The following is a 20,220-nucleotide window of genomic DNA, read 5'->3' on the forward strand; positions in this document are numbered from 1 at the left end:
GAACCCTGTCTGATTTTCTCCTCCCTAACCCAGGAACGCCAATACCTATCTTAAAGAACCCGACCACTCCTACTGCAGTTCTATAACAAATAAATGATTGGGAGTCCCATCTATTTGAGCACCTGATTCCAAAACACTGATCCTGTCAATATTTAGGAAACAGATCATTAAAGTCATTTTTTATATAAAGTTACCATGATTATAAATGACAAGAAGTATTTAGGAAGGCAAATAGTATGTTCGGCTTTATTGCAAGGTGCCTGGAGTATAACAGTAAGGAAGTCTTGCTGAAATTATACATGCTTTGGTGAGACCATACCTGGAAAATTATGTAGTTTTGGTTTCCTTACCTAAGGAAGAATATACTTGCCTACTTGCCTTAGAGGGGGAGCAACAAAGCTAAACTAATCAAGGGAAACGGGGAGATGGGGTGGCAAAGTGGAGTTGAGGTAGATGATTAGCCATGATCTTATTGAATGGCAGAGCAGGCTCAAGGGGTCATGTGGCCTGCTCCTGTTCCCATATCTCATCATCTCTTATTGCAAAATGACTATGGGCACAAAAAGTTTGAATAATTTTGATGTAATATATGTAAGTGCTTTAAGCAAATGACGTCCCACAAACAATTTGAACATATATATTAACATTTGTACAGTTTGGGTAGTGCTGTGAGCTATGTTGTTAATTCAATGTATCTGCTTGCACTTATAAATGTGTTAATAAAATTTTTCTTTGAAGATTTTACAAGTTCCAAAAGCTTTCTATTCTGGTCACATGGAACAACAGAGCAGCTATGACTTGATTACTGACGACAACTGTGTTGTCCTTTGTGCCCATTAGAACTAAGATTTCTCACGGAGAGGACCAGCAATATAACTTTACTGTTTGCACATGAGAAAACGACACACTTCACTTCAGGCTCTAGCAAGTGATGTTAACTCCGACAATATCCAGCCCAAATATATCATTGCACCTTCTGACATGCATGATACGATCCAAGTTTGTAACAGCAGATTGTATATGGCTATCTGGCTAGCACTGCATCACAGATTTAGAGACAAGTCTCGAATCTAATGGCAAACTGGTTGTTAAAAATATATTTGAAAAGATGCAAACACTTCTAGTTTTTCATATTGCCAATGCATCCAGGTAATAAGTTGTTAAAACTCTGCAGCAAACTTTGTTTTGTGATGATATACTTCTCTTGGTGTGTTTATCCAGCAGATTTTGAAACATTTTGAGATTTCTCAAAACATTTTTTGATGAATCTATAATTTTGCTAACAATAAAGCAATTTTTCCACTGTTGGTTGACTTTGTCAAACTAGCCAAAGAAAGAAAGAAAGTCCCACCCTGAAACATTAAACTATTTTTCTCTTGTAGTTCTTGACTGACCTTCTGTTCCATTTGCTTTTTCAGATTTCCAGCATTTAAATCCCAAAAGTACATCGACTTTGAGCAAAGTAGTTAAAGGGGCCATCTCATTAATGTTAAGAAGGCTAGGTCCCATGTTGACTTTGTTCATTAATTGGAAGAAACCATTACATTAACTACTTTACAAAGAGTCAAGGATAAAGGTGGCAAATCCTGAATTTCCCAATATCTAGTGTATGGAATGAAAAAAGATGCAAAACCTTTTTTTCCCATAACAAGTTGAAGCAACCAATTTTCAGGATTTGTCACCACCATGTACTCATAAGCAACCAATTTCCTGTAAATGAACTAAAATAATTAAGTGCTTAACTAGGCTTGAGAAAATAGTCACCAATTTCATTATCTTGATGAATTATCAGCATTTATTTATTTAGAGATACAGCACTGAAACAGGCCCTTCAGCCCACTGACCAACAACTACCCATTTATACTAATCCTACATTAACCCCATATTCTCTACCACATCCCCACCATTCTCCTACCACCTACCTACACTAGGAGCAATTTACAATGGCCAATTTACCTATCAACCTGCAAGTCTTTGGCTGTTGGAGGAAACCGGAGCACCCGGCGAAAACCCACGCGGTCACAGGGAGAACTTGCAAACTCCACACAGGCAGTGCCCAGAATCAAACCCGGGTTGCTGAAGCTGTGAGGCTGCAGCGCTAACCGCTGCGCCACTGTGCCGCCCAAGCCTACTGCACCTGGTATTCCCAGGCAGTCTCCCATCCAAGTACTAACCAGGCCTGAGTCTGCTTAGCTTCCGAGATCAGGCGTTTTCAGACTAGTATGGCCGTAGGCATGTGAACTATCCGCTACTACCTCATTGTTCAATCAGTTACAATGCTATCAAAAGCTAGTTGATAATTTCGATGATGACAAATTTTAAGTTCATTTAGTCGAATAAGTAACCATTTATTTATTCTTCACTGAGTGGAGACCAATCTTTCTTAAGCTATTCTTTCTCTTTCCCTATCCTTTTTCTCTTCACCAGCCCTGAAAGAGTGGGCTGCTCCTATACCTGCTTACAATACATGCAGAGTTATAGAGTCATAGTCATTTACCTGCCTTGTGAACCAACATTATGTACCTGACTCTTTTGGCACAAATGTTCTAATTTGACTTTCAGGCCATTTACAATTACCTGTTGAAAGTACATTTATTCAGAGGAGTAGTTAGATTCACTATTGTCTGATTTTTGTTTACAACTACCATAACACTTGGTAATAATTCCTTTTGTGTTGATCTGTCCTGTCTGATAATGGTACAGGGTAGAAATTCTCACGATACTCCTACCCTTCAGAAAATCTCTGAATCACTTAACAAGCACAGTAAGAATGTGCAAAGGAAAAGCACATTTCAGTTCACCAGCTGGTGCCAAGGGACTTGACACCCTTCCTAACACACCGCATAGGATTATCATAGTGTTGGAAATGCTGGTTGGGCACATTCCTGGGGTTTGATCAAATGACCTCCCACTTCCACTGCCCACCCAGTCACATAGTCTTTTTATGATCTCCAATATTTTTATAACAAAGAAACAAAATTATTCAACGAAAATGAAAAAAAAAAAATTTTAATGGCCCTACAATTTTTCTCCTGGGTTACCTGCAGCAGTAACCAGGAAAAAAAACTTGCATTTATATAGCACCTTTCTCGACCACCAGACGTCTCAAAGTGCTTTATAGCCAATGAAGTACTTTTGAAGTGTAGTCACTATTGTAATGTAGGAATGTAATATAGATAGATCTTTCGTTCCTGGAGACTCCACCACATCCTGGAGAGTTAGCAACCATAAGTTATCATGGTATGGAGCTTTCACCTGAAAAGGTCCTCTTTCTGAGCAAGTAGCCCACTGGCAAGTCACCACTGCATTCAGGAAACAGCCAATTGCTTTGTTAGAACTTATGTCTCATGTACTACTGATGGTACTGGAGTGTCTAAAACAGGATAAAAAAAATCTGGCAAGAGCAGCTTATCTTAAGATGTGCAATGTAGAACTAGACAAATAGAACATTATAAACCGGCAAAGGGAAGCTCTGTACTTAAAGAGTTAAGTTGTTGAAGCTATTAATACTTTTGGAAGAACAGAACATTTTGTATTGTTGATCTGAGTCAGCAATTAAAATTGTATCTCGCATTCAAATCTATTTTTAAAATAAAACAGCCTTTTTCTGTAGGCTCTCACTCAGTGGGGTGGAGTGGTGGTGATTCATTCTGGTGTTCAAATGCACTTGGCAGTCAGTTCACGGATGGTCTAGCTTGAAGACTGAGATTTGGTAATCAGCTTTCTTCCCTCAGTCAGAGAATGATGCGTGGTACAAAATGGGTCACTAAGGAGGAAGGGGCGACATGAAAAATGAACGAAAAATGGAAGTATAACTATTTGTAAAGATACATTAGTGCAAGACTTCAAAGATGCAGAGCAACTTTAATATGATGTGTGAAGTTTTTTCTCTCTCTACAGGTTGCACGTCTTAACAACCTCTTGAACTGGAAACCCCTAAAATCATTAGAGTTAAGGGGCAGGTCGCCTTCATTATATTAAGCTACATTTTCCAAGCTCATTTCTCGATGCAATATTAATAAAAGCGGCTGATGTCAGGTCATGTTAACCACTCGGTCCTGACAGCTTAAGCATTTGCTAAATCTGTCTCTCAACAATTAGGCTGAACCACATGATGCTTTTTGCATCTCTGTCTGTTTACATAAGCTAATTTTCCACAAAATCAATCTGGTTCCAATCATGAGACAGACTCTCATCCATTCCAATTCAAAGAACAATGAAACAAAACAAGCAGGTACAACAAATATTCTAATTAATCACTCATCCCTGATGGATGCATAATTGTGCTTTTTTTAAAAAAAAAACTTTGTTTGCTATTATTGTCATTGAATGGCAAGGAGGGTCTTTTCAAATAAATAAACATTTTCAAATTGTGAATTTTCATAATTCCAACTGAAATAAAATTCACTCTTGCATAGAAAAAATAATTGGGCAATTCATATTGTAGGTATTAAAATATTCTGACAGGGTTGGAGGAAAGGGAAGAGAAAGACAGAAGACATTGCTAAGGAGGCAATATCCCACACACCCACCCCAACCTTAATTGTCGTCATGAGGTGAAAGAACCAGGATACTGGTTTAATTAGCTAACTGAAATGAGTCTTCACTCTCCAACCCCTTCCTCTTTTCCTTAACAATGACTTTGCCCCATGCTGTCTCTAATTAACTTTACCCAATGAACGTGTCTGATACTCTTATTTCATAAACAGAAATAATCTTCAAAAAAAATTGAAAGGGATTCTGACATTTGCATGGGGCCTATATATTGCATTGTATCTAATGAGCAGATTGCATTGTATGTAATGAGTAGACACTGTTTTATTCAATGTGATCTTCAAGCAGTGCTGCTTTGAAGTGACAACCAGAGAGCTATCTTTTTAAAAAGATAACTATCTTTTTACATAAGAGAGGGACAAAGCAGACATTGGAGTTAAAGAGGAGGTGTGTAAAATATTGGATGGGATGAACATAGTAAGGGAAGAAATGTTGAGGTGTTTAGCATTCTTGAAAGTGGATAAATCACCACACCTGGATGAAATGTATTCCAGGCTGCTAAGGGAGCAAGGGAAGAAATAGCAACCATCATCTGACCATCATTTTCCAATCCTCTCTGCTTACAGGTAAGTTGCCAGAGGATTGGAAGACAGTTAACATTGTACCATTGTTTAAAAAGGGAGGAAGGGATAGACTGAGTAATTATAAGCCAGTCAGCCTAACCTCAGTGGTCGGCAAATTATTGGAAAAAATTCTGAGAGATGGAATAAATCGTCATTTAGAAAGGCACGGATTAATCAAGGACAGTCAGCATGGATTTGTTAAAGGAAGGTCATGTCTGACTATATTGAATTTTTTGAGAAGCTAACAAGGAGGGCCAATGAGGGTTATGTAGTCTGTTTGATGTAGTCGACAAGGATCTTAGCAAGGCTTTTGACAAGGCCCCACATGGCAGACTGGTCAGAAAATTAAAAGCTCATGAGATGCAAGGGAAAGTGGCAAATTGGCTCAGAGGCAAGAAGCAAAGGGTTATGATCAAAGGATACTTTTGCGACTGAAGTTCTGGAGTTCTGCAGGGTTCTGTACTGGGTCCCTAAATGTTTATGACATATATCAATAATTTAGATTTAAATGTAGGGGGCATGATTAATAAGTTTGCAAATGACATGAAAATCATCCATGTGGTTGATAGTGAGGAAGAAAGTTGTGGACTGCAGGAAGATATCAATGGACTAGTCAGGTGGACAGAAAAATGGCAATGGAGTTGAATCTGGAGAAGAGTGAGGTAATATATTTGGGGAGGACAAACAAGGCAAGGGAATACATCATAAATCGTAGGATTGTGAGAAGTGTAGAGGAACAGAATGACCTTGGAGTGCATGCCACAGATCCCTGAAAGTAGAAGGACGGGTAAAAAAGGTGGTCAAGAAGACAAACAGGATACTTTCCTTTAGACCTTGAGTATAAGAGCAGGGAGGTTATGCTAGAACAGTATGAAACACTAGTTAGACTGCAGCTAGAGTATTGCGTACAGTTCTGGTCACCGCATTACAGGAAGGATGTGTTCTCACGAGAGAGAGAGGAGATTTACGAATATGTTGCCAGGAATGGAGAATGTTTGCTATGAGGAAAGAACAGGTAGGCTGGGGTTGTTTTCTTTGGAACAGAGGAGGCTGAGGGGAGATTTAGTTGAGAAGTATAAAATTATGAGGGTTCTGAATACAGTGGATAGGATCTACTTTCGGTAGCAAAGAGGTCAATAAACAGCGGGCATAGACTTAAACTCATTAGTAGATGATTGTGGGGAGTTGTAGAGAAATTTTTTTACCAAGTGGGTGATGGGGGTCTGGAACACAGTGCCTGAAAGGGTGGTAGTGGCAAAAACCCTTATCGCATTTAAAAAACACTTGGATATGCACTTGAAGTGCTGTAATCTACAGGGCTATGGACCAAGAACTGGCATTAGGCTGACACAGTTGGCACAGACACAATGGGTCGAATGGCCTTCTTCTGTGCCATAATTATTCCTATGTTTCTAAGTTAATCAACAACATGAAATCGGGCTAAAAATTGGTTATGGCCTATTTTTGGGTGCCGGAGTTGCAATTTTCCCTCTGAGTGGGGGGCACAGTACCTCTGGCTGCTTCTGACATGGCCCTCATGGCATCCCATGCTGGGAAAGATGTTCATGTGGGCATGCTGTGCATGCACGAGAAGCTTCCCAACTCACCAGATCATCACCTCGAATCCTCAGCACTCCTGTGAATGTGTAGCAACACTCCATGCCAAATCCAGCAACTTACCATACCACCTCCAAAAATATTCTTCAGCGGTACTTTCAGAGATTTTGCAATAGTAGATGATAGTGCGAATCAACTCACCTGCATGTTGGGTGCTTGGCTCTTTAAATAACGCTAATTGTGCGGCCCTGCTGCAGCTTTACAAAAGTTCTTTGGTGAGTAACAAATGAATACATTGAATGGACCTGTATGGCTCAAGTTTTTAAATCATGCGTCAAATCAGAAGAGCTGTTTGATGCCATGATCTGGCCTTTTGGGAGACTTCTGGTGCATGCACGGCACACCCGTACGAGTGCCCATCTCAGCCTGACTCCTACAGCGATACAGATCTGCATTTCACATCCATTATGTGCGAAACCTGTTGCTCAGATGCACACTGTTTCAATACTTTTGGGAAGGATTTCTTTTAAATTCATTCATGGGCTGTGCATATCCCTGGCAAGGCATTTATTTGCCAATCTCTAATTGCCCTTGAGAAGGTGATGGTAAACCACCTTCTTGAACCACTGCAGAGAGTGTGGTGAAGATACTCCCACAGTGCTGTTAGGGAGGAGGTTCCAGGATTTTGACCCAGCACTATTGCAGGAATGGCGATATATTTCCAAGTCAGGATAGATTGTGACTCAGACTTAGAAATTGTGGCCAGGTTTTGCAGCAGTAATTAAAGCAAAACAGTAAGAATTCATTGTCACTATTCCTCTGAAACTGACAGAAACTTCTGGAGCCCACACATGTGCAGCTAAATGCAAAAATCCAGAAGCTGCTGTTTGAGATTCTTTGCTTCTGCATTGGGTGTGCTGTTAAAATCTTCTCAGAATGCAATTAAAAATCACTAAACTGATGAAAACCTCTCCTTTTACAGGATAATATCACTGTTAAAAACTTCTGAAAAAGTTACACCTTGTTAATGAGGCGTCACTGGCTTTTTTAACAGCACAAGAAAACATAACTACTGCTGAAAACCTCTCTGCCCTGGAAAACCAATTTTATATTTGTGAATTATCAAATCCTTCCATTCTGACAAAAAAATCCAAGTTTTTAATATAATTTAAAAATGTGTTCATGGTATTTCAGATTCTAATGCATATGTCACAATTATTCATTTCATTTTATGTAAAATTTATATAAACTGAAGCATAATCAGTGCATTTTACTTCCTGGTTTGCTGTGTGCAAATACTTCAGTAGGATTGGCTGCTTACTCTGCTTGATGGCATCACTGTTTCTGGACACCGGGTGATCACCTTAACTTGGTGCCAGATTCAAATTAATGTCAGGAAAAGGGAAATCCATTCCACAGAGATCACTGGGTTAAAGTTACTCTTTCAAATTTTCCAAAAGGAAATCTTTTTTCGTGAATGCAATCCACAAAAGAAATAAAAACAAAACCCTAAAGCTGATCCATGGGACTGGATTTTACAGCCCCCCCTGACATCGGGGGTCGTGGTGGGGGGGGGGGGGGGGGCCGGGAAATGGCTCCGTCAGAGGCCCGCTACGGGCCTCGATGCCAGGAAGGACCGTCCCCATATTGCCAGCGGCAGCGAGGCCTCGTGGCGGCCCTCTGCCCCCACTACTCAGCGGCAGGATTAAAATGTAATTATGTTCATTTATGTAAAGTAATAAATTAAATACCTGTCCGCCCCACTCTGATATTGTAGCCGGTGGCCGGCATTTCCGCGCCTTCGAATCTCCGTTCGGATATCCGAGGCGGGACCCTGGTGGGGAGGGGGGAGGAGGTAAGTATTTCAGTGCAGGATATGGGGAGCGGGCTCAAACTAATGTGATTGGTGGAGCGGATGGAGGGAAGGGGTAAAGTTAGAGTTAAAAGTTTGTGAACTTTGGTGCGGGGAGGGGGGGGGAGGTTGGGTGCACAAGGTAAGTATATTGGGAGGGGGGAAGAGGGCAAAGAATGAGCTGGCTGGTTATTGGGGAGTGGGAGAGGGACTAGAAACATTTATTTTTTTTTAAATTAAATTTAAAATGCATAAAACTTTAATCATTTAAATGAAATAGAAGAGCTGGAAGCCCTTTAAAAATGGCGCCGTGCCATTGCCGTTGCCGGGGATGGACCGCCCGCCCCTCCAGGTCATCGGGGGGGGGGGGGGGGGGGGCGGGGAGGGTGGGGGAGGTGGGAATGAGCTGCAGCAGTTCCACGGAGTAAAGCCCGTGCGTGCAGGGCGCCATTCTTTATGGCCGCCACCAATGGCGGCAACATAAAATTCAGTCCATGGAATGCTGGCGGAGGCAGGAAATGGGAGGTGCACCTTAACACTTGAAAATTAACCATCAACTTCTGCAGATTAAGAGAATACATGCATTCTGTCTTTACAACAGAAATTGTGTCTGCTTTTCTTGGCCTACTGATCTCTAATTTACTTAACTAATGACGAAAGGCCTGGTTGCTATTAAGGTTTGGTGTAAGGTTGGTGAAGTTGTTTGAGAGGAAAAGAGTTGAAGCTGCTTCGGATATTTAGGGAGCTAGTATTACGAACTGATGGAGTTGAGCACCAGAATTATCTAGGGCCGTTTGCTCTTTGGAATAAATGAGGAGTGGCTGTGGTTGGTAATTTCAGTAATTGCAGTAAATGGGGCTGGGGTGCCTATATTTTTAAAAGTACTTTTATTCCCTAAGAATAAAATAGTTTAAACTGAAACAAAGGTTTAAAGATACTCTACATGCTAACATTCCATTTATGCCTTCACACCTGAGTAAGGAGATTGTTCTCCATATATGTGCACATACCAGTGCTATATTTTTCCTGAGAAAATGTGCTGCCTCAATTGAAAAAGGTAGGATCTATTGGAGAAATGAACAGTGCTCTTGATCTTCTTTTAATGTTTCAAAACAGTTATGCATGCTTAATATTGTACATAATCATACACACAGACAGGCAAGGATCTTATCTGGCATTGCTCATGGAAAGTTGGATGATGTGTGGTTTTATAAGGACAGGAGTGTTCCGTAAGGCAGAATGTATTATTCTATTGCTGAAGTGGATCTTTGTTTCTTCAAGACCACAGGGTGTAATTGTTAAGTAAAAAAAAAGATACTGTTCATTCAGAGTTCAACTGCTATTTGATCAGGTGGATTTGGCAAATTGGAATATACTCGTCCATTTCAGGATTCAGCTCAGACACGTTCAATATCTCAATTTTTTTTGTATTTGTAACAAATTTCAATGACTGAATTGTGATGCCTGGACACCTGTTTGACACATACCAGCACATCTCCTATTCTGGTGCCTATGGGAAATGAGCGAACACTGTTTTAGAGGTTGACAGATCTTCTGATGCATGCTGATGGAAGTTTTGTGAGTATTTGAGAGGGGAGGAGGAAGGGGGCTGTTGGAGGTGGAAAGTAAAGAGGATTTGGAATGTAGCAGGTACTTGGGATAGAGTATAAAAAGGAAAGTGAGAAAATGCAAGGAGTAGCTAGAACTGAGGTGGGCTGTGTTGGGGAGGCAGTAGGGAATATATGACCACTGATCGTTACTTAGTTACTTCTTTGCTTCTGATTGATATGTTACGTACCTCTTCAATTTTGATTTGTTGTTTCACTTTGAGCCAATCAGGAAAGGTAATATATAAGTAAAAATTTATGGGATGGTTTTAATTTGGCTGGGAGTATAAAATAGATGATAGTAAATCGGCTGCCTATATTACACCCACACATTTTTATTTCCCATTGAAGTTATTCAGCAGCATTTTTTATTCTCCCTAGTCTAGAAATACTGGCCTGGATTTCACCAGCATTTGGGGACGGGCTGGGAGATGGGTGAGCCTGTGAAAAGGCATGGGAAGGGGAGGGGGGAGGTGGGGAGGTGGGTTACCCGTCATCTTGCTGCCGCCATGCTTTCTTGCCAGCGGCAGGGAAGGTGATGGACAGCTCTCCCACCCAAAGCCCAATTGAGCCATTTAAATAGCCAATGAAGGGCCTCTTCCCACCTCCACTAGTATTTTACCAGCAGCAGGGGTGAGGAGACTGCCAGGTAAACCCTGGTGGCCTCCTGGCAGGCTCCAGTGGGGTGGGGGTGGGGGTGCACCTTTTTGGGGATTCTTTGGCCCATGGAGGGGTACATCAGTGGCAACAGCACCACCTGCCCTCATCAAACATACACCTCTCGGTGGGGTCTGCTTGACTGGTCCCAGCACCACCAGACGCTAATTACCTGGTTGTGAGGGTGCACATCCATTGATGTGTGCTTTTCCTCCAGGTGCAGCTCCAGGAGTGGCTACTACTTCCAGTGGCGCTGTTGGGGCTGCTGAGCTGGCGGCTCTCTGATTGGCCAGCAGCTCTTGGGGGTGGGCAGTCGTCCTTAATAGGACCAGCCACTCCAGTGGCAGCCAAACAATTGGCTGCTGTTGATAAGATACAGGCCTGGGTCCCACTGACCGCCTAACTGGGGTCGCCCCCCCTCCACCCCCCGCCCGCTTTTGGACCTGGTGGCAGGACCTCTGCCACCAGCACTAAATTCAACCCACTGAAACCATTTGCAGTTTTGGCCGAGTTAATTCAGGAGCTCAATGAATAATGATTTCTGAATGAGCTTAACCATATGACTGATATGGAAATATTCAGATTTCACTTACTCGAAAGAAAAATCCCCAGATTATAAAAGAACACCAAGGTCACAAAAATTTGCAGGTGGATCGTGATGTGTGATTAACTTGCACCCGTTGTTTCCGATGCAGGCAGCACACAAACTTCATGTTGCCTGCTCATTCACACAATTGCAGTGTGCAGCCAGCACTAGGCATGTGGTTGAGTGGCTCTCTGCCTGAGCAAGAGGTGCAAAATCATGAGAGGTGAGCACCACTCAAAGGTACCATGCACGACTTAAAACCAGCCTGCACCTCTTAAAGGGATGGTCTATTTTGATTGGAGCAGGTGCTGGAAGTGGCTGAGGAAGAGTGTCTGACCTGCAAGAAGAGTGGCTATGGTGTAACAGGAGAGACAGTGGGCTCCAAGGTTCCCTTGCACTGCATTGGAGGCCATGGTGCAGGAGTAGGGAGGTCCTCTATCCACTGTAGACCAGTGGACCTCCACACAGACACTGCATAAGCAGTGGGAACAGATAGTCATCACGGTCAAGGCCAGCAGTGTAGCTCCAAGGACCAGCATGCAGTGCCACAAAAAGTTCAATGACTCATATCTGTAGTCGAGGTCAGTGAATGTATGTTCAAATGTCAAAGCCCACCAGCTGCGCCACTAACTCACACACGACTTAATGTATCACATCCTCATCATACACCTACCAACAATTTTCATCAATCACAAATCATACCTCACATTCATAGCTTCAACTCACTCTCACACACTTAACACTGCTGCAAGCTTCATACCTACATCTCACAACCAGCTATTCAAACATGACAATGACATCACCCACACATATTGCACCACGCTCACTGAATCACATCCCTCTCTCTTGTAGGACAAGGTGGTGCAGAACCGCAGGAAGCAGGAACGAACCAGCAGTGGGGAGTAGGACAGCTGCACGTCCTTACCCTGATGGAGAAGACAGTGCTTACCATCACCGAGACCGTGAGCATCAAAGATGACTGTGTGCTCCCATCTAATCCTTCTTCTCACATTTCACTTGCCCCTCATCGCACAATCTCTTCTGATATACAAGCTGCAGATGCTTTAAATATGCACCTCTTGGTTTCAACCCCTCCCCCTCACCTCACTGCAATCCTACCCTTGTGCCTTGCTCTTTTCAGATACCCAATAGCTGCAATCTGGCCTGGCAGTGGTGGACAAGAAGGAGGTGAAATAGCATGGAGGTAATGAAGAAGAAAAAACACTATCACTTGTTCTCGTAGCCACCAGCTCAGATACAGACACTGTGGATACTTAAGAGGGTAGCTTAGAGGTGTGATCTGCACATGGTTAGACACCAGGCACAAGTGCCCTGCAGCTCGGGCAGAGGGAAAGGGTAGTACAGGTGCCAGCTCGCCAGAGGGTGAGATTGCACACAGATTCTGCTCCAGAGGACTCAGATCAGGATTTTGTTGGGCGCAAACAGAAAAAAGCTGTTGGGTGTACATACAGAATTACTTGGTACATTGGTAGGTTACCAGAAAGCCTGTGGTCACTGTCAAGGAGCATGGAGGAGCTTCCCAATCTTGCACAAGTCTTTGTGAAGAGCTTGAAGCTTATCATTTCCAGCATGGAATTGGTGGCCAACTCCATTACCATACTTGTGGACCCAACCAGTGTCTGAAGTCTCAGTTTCCATTGCAGCACAAGCAGATGCCACCCAAAGACTGAGTGTTGCAGTGGATGCTCAACTGAAGTCATGCAAGCTGAGCTTGCTGCCACGAATGCTCGGACTGCTGGCATCATGGCTATGGATATCAGTGTTCAAAGGGGCTAGTAGGGTCTTAAAGCAATCTGTCCTCCAACACATTGCTAGGATTGCTAAAGGAACTGCCCTGGGGGAGTAGCAGTCATTCTATGGAGCACAAAGTTGCTGACATCTCTCAGGATGACATCATTTATTTTCCCACCACACTGACTCTGCCAGTTCCCTTACTGTTACCTATCAGCCAGCCAGCCCAGGCTGCTGCAGCCCATGCTGAGGTGATGCAGTCCAAAGCCAGGCCTTCTAGGATCAGGCCTGTGTGAGTCTATCTGCTGTCTCCTCCACTGAAATTCAGCAGCCACTGAATTGTGTACTGTGTAGGAACAATGGGACAAGCAAAGGCATATGGAGGACAGGCATGGAATGCACAAGGTTTATTTGTTGACTTTTGTGTGGAATATTGAATGGTTTGATTGATGAAGTTGTTTTGTAATGTTTTGTGGTGGCTCTTGTTTCAGCATTGCGGCCAAGAGGTGGTCAATACTAGAAGATAAGGTTGTTGAATGGGCAATTGGGGTTGCAATCACTGGTACCACAGCCAGATGAACTGATGGCGGACAGTCCAGCCGGAAAGAAACTGTTGTTTTCCCCCTCCCTTGCTCTTGCTCCTTCTCTGACTCCCCCTCTTGAGCTTCTCACCATATACCTGGTGGCAAGGACTGTGCCCTCATGATGGCAAGGTTTTGCAGGATACAGCAGACCATGATGAATCATGACACGCACTTTGAAGGGTACAGCAGCGCACTTCTAGAATAGAAGCACTGCATAAGCACCCCAATAGTCTGCCAAAGACATTTTGTGTGGCTCTTGTTATATGCACATTGCCATGTGGGCATGGATTGCACACCAGAGTTATCAACCAGACAGTCAGTGGATAGTCCTTGTCACCCTGTATCCACCCTCTGCTTTCTCTTGGTGGCTCAAATTCTAATGATACAGTGTACCGACACAGAATAAAGGCACCATAACCACTGCCTAGATAGCAGGCATTGACCTGCATGATGCACTGATTACGGTAATACACCGGCTGGACAATGAGGGAGTGGAACCCTTTGTGGTTGCGGTACATCCCTGAACTTACATGTGCCTGAAAAGGGATGTGTGTGGGGTCAATGGCATGCTGCACGATGGAGAAGCCTGCTATTGTGCAGCTTGTGCCGGGTACACAGACCATGGTGAATTGTGACACTGGCAAAGCCACCTGTTCCTTGCTAGAAAGACAGAATGCAACGTATCACTCTGTCTTTGCATTTAGTGCATCAACTTGTACAAAAATGGATGACAACATCTCGCCTGCTCCAGCCTGGAAGGAACCCAACTCAAAGAAGTTTGTGGTCACGATCTTTGTTACAGCCACTGGCAATGCTGTCCTTGCCCTGCTCTGAGGCTGCAGGTCTGCTTGCAGCAGGTGGCATATTTCTGTGAGCACCTCCTCAACAAAATGGAAACATTGCACACACTGGAGGGAATTTTATGCAGACGGCGGGGATTGCGACCACCTGCTGAAGAGCTGGCGAGAAACCTGCGTTGCCTCCTTAGGGGAAGGTTCACCACATGACAAGTCAATCAGGCACTTAAGAGGCCACCGTCGGGCTTTTTGGAACCTGGACCCCTGCGATGGAAGTCCCGGCAGCTCTTTTGCTCGGCAGCGCCACCAGGGAGGCGGTGTCTGCTGCTGTAACAACACCCTCCAGAGGCCCAGGATTGTGATGTGACCCAGGCCAGAGGTAAATGATGGCGGGAGGGGTTTTGCGAATGGGGGTTGTGGGAGTGGGTGTTGTGGGGGAGGGCGGTGTAGTGGGGGGCTGGCAACAAGGGCAGGAGGCTGGCTTTCAGCGGACCCCACCCCCCACTTCCCGATGCCGGTCCTTTGATCAGGCACAAGCACAAGCAACCCCACATGCCTTTGTATGTCATGCTTCCTGTGTGGCAACAGGCCTGCCTGCCATGGGGCTAATACCAGTGATGGCAGGAAGAGGTCCTTAATTGGGCACTAATTGCCCCTTAAGGACTTCAATTGGTAGCAGGGCGAGAAGGCTATCCACGGGCCTTCCCGCTAGACTTAATTAGGGTGGAGTCCCCAGCCGGCACCATCCCACCAGATTAAATACCCTTGCCGCCTCCAAACCCAGCATGGGGGAGAGCATCAATATTGCCCACAGTTCCTTGCTGAGGTTAAGATTGGAAAATTGGTCCCTGATAATCCTGGGTGGATATGATCTCCTGCTGAGAGCACTTCTCTCCCTCCTCCTCCTCCCTCTTCTGGAAGCTTGTCCTCCTCTGTATCACCTTGGCATATTCTCCCCGTCATGCTGTAGACCAAGTTGAATAAAAACTACAGCACCCATGAATAGGAGCAAGTGGTTTGAGCAGAAGCCTTGAAGTGAGAAGCAAAGTTCTCACCATGTGCTACAGCACGTCCTGTAGACTTCAGCAACTTTAAGTCGCAGTACAAACTTCCAAACACTTCCACTAACTCAGCAACAGACAGCAGAAATCCATCAGAAGCTAACCTGAAAGTGGTTGATGAACCCTTTAAATCAGACTGGTCAGGGGTTCCTCCCTGCTGCTGAACGTATGTTCAGCTGTGCGAAGTTTAAAGAGGGCATAACTGGAGCGTTGAGATCGAAAAAGGCACCATTAGAGTCAAATCAGCATCACATATTGACTGACATAACAATCTGCCTATTCTGCATACATCATCTGCATGTTCCCAGTGCATATGCTAACAATCACATAAAAATGGTGTCTGGCACGGCCAGTAGTGAAAGTGTGCGCAAATGGCGCAGACACTATATTGGACCAGAAACAGTACCTGGAATGCTGAAAATATGGAGGCTATGCTATTGAATTTTGTGGCCCTTGTGTGAAAATTGTAAGAGTGTGTACAATATAGTGGTTTCATTAAGAAGGGTCAAAAAGAAACCTAAGTCTGTAATTGTTACTCTAAAGCTCTATGGTCAAACATACTTAGCATATAAATCATTAATAGAATTGGTCCTGGAAGAATGGTTCCATAAAATGCAGTCTAACTTTTTGTCGCTTTAATTAAATTGCACCTTAATATGCTCATGACTCAAACAGTAAATTCAAACATTGGCGTTGGTTGTACTTCCTACTGAAATGTTTAAAATATTCATTTTAAATAGTGTAAAGCAATTTCTGTGGGACCCAATTAAAACAGGTGACACTTGATTGTGCAGAACTAACTGTCATCTTTGTTCCCGAATGTTTATTTTTAATTTGTTAGAATTACTCAACAATGTACTGCATTAGATTTTGAGATTGCATTTCTTTGCCTTCTACAAATGCTCAAGAGTTGCATTTATTTTCAGTATATTGTAAGTTGAGATCAATTTTGAAAAGACAGCATCTGAGATAGGCATCACTGACTTTAGTGTGGGAGTGGGACGGAAAAAAAGGCAAATGTTCAGCACTGAAAGATGAACTCCACATTGATATTTGAGAGTGAGGAAATACGAGGCCAATTCATTTGAAATTACATGACATTTAAATGCATCTAAGCATGGAACTCTGAAATTCAGGACACAGTTGGGTGAAATCCGAACCAGAGGTTGTCTTAAAACAAAACACAAATCCTAACAGCTGGTGGAAGTGTATTTGTTCAAACACAAATGGAAGACCATGGGTATGGTAGGAAAACCTACTGAGTGGCACTTTAATTTTTTTTTATCTTTGCGGAGTTCCTGTGGCAATGTGGTTTAGTTAGAGACAAAGACAGATCTTGTGCAAATTTGGCGCTGGTGGTTGCTGCAGGCAATGTAAGATTTGGAGGTATTATTCTGGAGCATCAACACACAGGTCAGATTCCTCATGCATAAATTCATTCTCTGACATGCAAGGTTTTATGGTTTAACTTGTTGATACAAGGTAAGTAGTGACAGCACTGGGTAAGAGCGAGTTATCTCTTAATGACAGGAGTCAGCATACCTGTCTCTTGATTTCAGTCTATTATTCTTCTTTCTTCATTATTTTGTTCAGACCTTTTGATGAAGTATTTGTTTCCCTGAACATTACCTTATCTTTTCTCTTTTCAGATGCTGACAGATTTGTTGTATATTTCCAGTATTTTATATTCCCCACCCCCCACCCCAATTTCCAGCAGTTACAGATCTTTGTATCTGCTCCAACACAAGGCAGATACAGGCTTTGTTGGAAATCAAGACACTTACAATGACAAGAAGGCTCACAATTTCTTGAGGATACCCACTTTCATCCACCTTCACTCTTTGTTTTCCCCACATTAGATCAGACGTGATTATCTCACAAAAGTGATTGTAACTAAAGAGAGTTTGCATCCCTTACAGAAAATGACTGGTCAATTTTTTTCAACAGTTATTGATGTCCTATTTTTAGCCCTCTAGATAACACACCACTCGGTTTTCTTCTCTTCAAATTTCAAATTTTTATACCCCAACAGTGATGGGATCAGGAATTTTCTTAGATGGGGAATTAACCATTCTGTAGAAAATGGTGTCATCGGCGAACATCAATTTGATGATATTCACCAGATCATTGAATTGGACATAAAACAGAACAGAAGCAAGAACCCTTTTCTGGGTGACTGTTGTTAGAGGTGTAGTACAAATATAGATGAAACAAGATGGTGAATGTTCATTTATCATGATCAAAATATTTGAGACTTTGATGAGAGATAGTATAAGAGATCATCAGGAATGACAGGGTCAGATTAGAAAGAACCAGCATAAGTTGAGAAGAGGGCAGATTGTGTTTGACCAATTTACTGAACTTCTTTGAGAAAGTTATAGATCTGTTGGGTTAGTCAGTGGATAATATCTGACTGGAATTTGAAAAGGTACATGTATTGTCTGACAAAATAGACTGATTCTCAAGGTGTGTGCACATGGGTAGATGTTGGATTGTCTTACAAATACCCAACTGGTTCACTGATGTCCTTCAGAGAAGGAAACCTGCTGTTCTTATCTGGTCTGGCTCATGTGTGACTGCAGTCCTACTCTAACGTGGTTGACTCTTAAATGCCCTCTGAAGTGGCTGAGCAAGCTATTAAGTTGCATCAAAAGTTCTCAAGGGCAGTTAGGGACGGACAATAAATGCTGGCTCTGTCAGTAATGCCCACATGAATAAAACCAAAGGGTGGGCTAGATGAATGCAAAACATGCCAAAAACATATGATGATCTAATGTTTGCAGCCGTTGAGGAGATAAGGATCCACTTCAACCACTGGCCAGCTATGTAACAATTAGGTAACTTCATGCTAAGGCCTCAATACTATATTCCATCAAATGGTCCAGAAAGGTTGCTGGTCATGTGAACTCCAACTTGTCCAAAACATTATCATGTCCTGTTCCATTCACAAATCACCAATCCTTGCTAACAACTATTCATTCCGCATCCTTCAAAACATTGAATTCAAAATACTTGCCCTCATTTACAGTCAGTTTCACGCTACCTCTGTCAACATCTCCAGTCTTTTATTCCAACCTTGCATCCCCCAGGATACTGATGCTGACCTCCTGTGCATTGTCCACTCTGCATTCCACCATCAGTGGCGGAGACCTTCAGTAATCTCTAGTCTCGGGAACTCTCTTCCTAAACCCCTCTGCCTTGCTCACTTTCTACATACCTTTACAAAACCTCCTTGAAATCTATTCAGCCATACTTTGGTTACCTCCTCATACTCTTCTGCTTGGCCTCTGTCTCATCTAGGAAAGCATAATGGGATGGTCACTGTATTAAAGGAAAGCTGTTCTTGGCGACAGCTATAAGTTAGTGATGGGAAGGAACCAAGTACATTAACCTCATTTCAACACCATGAGAGGTATGCCCTTGGCCAGCAAAGATAAACATTGCTTACAGCCTTGAGGTAGACAGTGAACCATTAATCATTTGAATAACAGCACTTTCATGAGAAATTGATGTGAAACAAATCCAAAGATTTATCTTAACAAAATAAAATATTTTTAAAAATCCACTTTATAAAGGATTAGGCAGCGGCTCATCGATAACAAAACAAAATTTCCATATATCAAGCGAAAAGAACACACAGGGCCAAGAATTCCAAGTGACTTTTCACTCATGGGTAACTCACACACACCTTTAGTATCTGTTATTTATGTGTCTCCCACAACTATAATTAAAATATAAAAACTAATGATTCTGTTCTGGGCGTACAACTTTCTAATGACAAACGGTGGAATGAAAACACTGTAAAGTCATACATCCAAGACACCAAAGAACTGATGTACAACTTAGATACAGTGAAAAGGGTTGACCAAATTGGGTGGTCAATGAAAATAATAAAAAAACACTGATGAACTATTAATTTTCTTCCTTTTTGCACATATGATAAATATAACTGGGCTGAAATTTGTGGGCACCGACAAATGAACAGCGCGAAAGGCCTGCTTAGGTCGGGAAAAAGAACCCGACCCGCACCTGACCAATCGACAGCGGACCCGAGCCCAACCCGGCCCGAGTCCCTCCAATTTCACCCCAAGCCTGACCCCACTCAGCCTGACCCGAGCCTGATCCGACCATCCCTTTACTTACCTTCCGACTGGGAAGCTCCAAGAAGCTGCAGCGCATGCGTGATGACGCCATACTGACGTCAGTCACTCACTGCGCAGACTCAGTTTTGTCCTGAACTCCCAGCTCAGATAAGTTTTTTATTTTTAATACTTACCAGCAGAGCACTTACTCTGTAGGTCCGGCTCGACCAGACCCGAGCACGACTTGGACTCAGCCCAACCTGACTCAAGCCCGAAAGCCAGACCCGGAAGAGGGGTCCAACCCAACCCAAACCCGACACATATCGTCAGATCCCGTCGGGTTCAGGTGGGGTAGCCTTTAATCAGCGCCACTTGCATTTGCCAATTGAATTTTTATGGGTTTTGGACTGGAATTTCTTGTCAGCCAATCACCGAAACAACACAGTGCCTTCCACAGGGCATCTGCAACCTGTGTGAACAGGGCAGGCAACTGTGGCCGGAATTTTACGCCGCCCCAGTGGGTCGGATGGTGGCATGAGGGCAGCATAAAATTGAGCGGCCACTTAAG

The 20,220-nt window shown here is 43.1% G+C and overlaps 1 protein-coding gene and 1 pseudogene across 16 annotated transcripts in view; both read right to left on the reverse strand.

Annotated features, from left to right (window-relative positions):
* Positions 1–20,220, reverse strand: part of LOC137375999 (teneurin-2-like) — an 812,476-nt gene that overhangs the window by 358,608 nt on the left and 433,648 nt on the right. The window lies entirely within an intron of this gene.
* Positions 2,126–2,234, reverse strand: LOC137376094 (5S ribosomal RNA; annotated as a pseudogene).

Source organism: Heterodontus francisci, chromosome 12 (genome assembly GCF_036365525.1).
Source record: "Heterodontus francisci isolate sHetFra1 chromosome 12, sHetFra1.hap1, whole genome shotgun sequence".
NCBI classification, from domain to species: Eukaryota; Metazoa; Chordata; class Chondrichthyes; order Heterodontiformes; family Heterodontidae; genus Heterodontus; species Heterodontus francisci.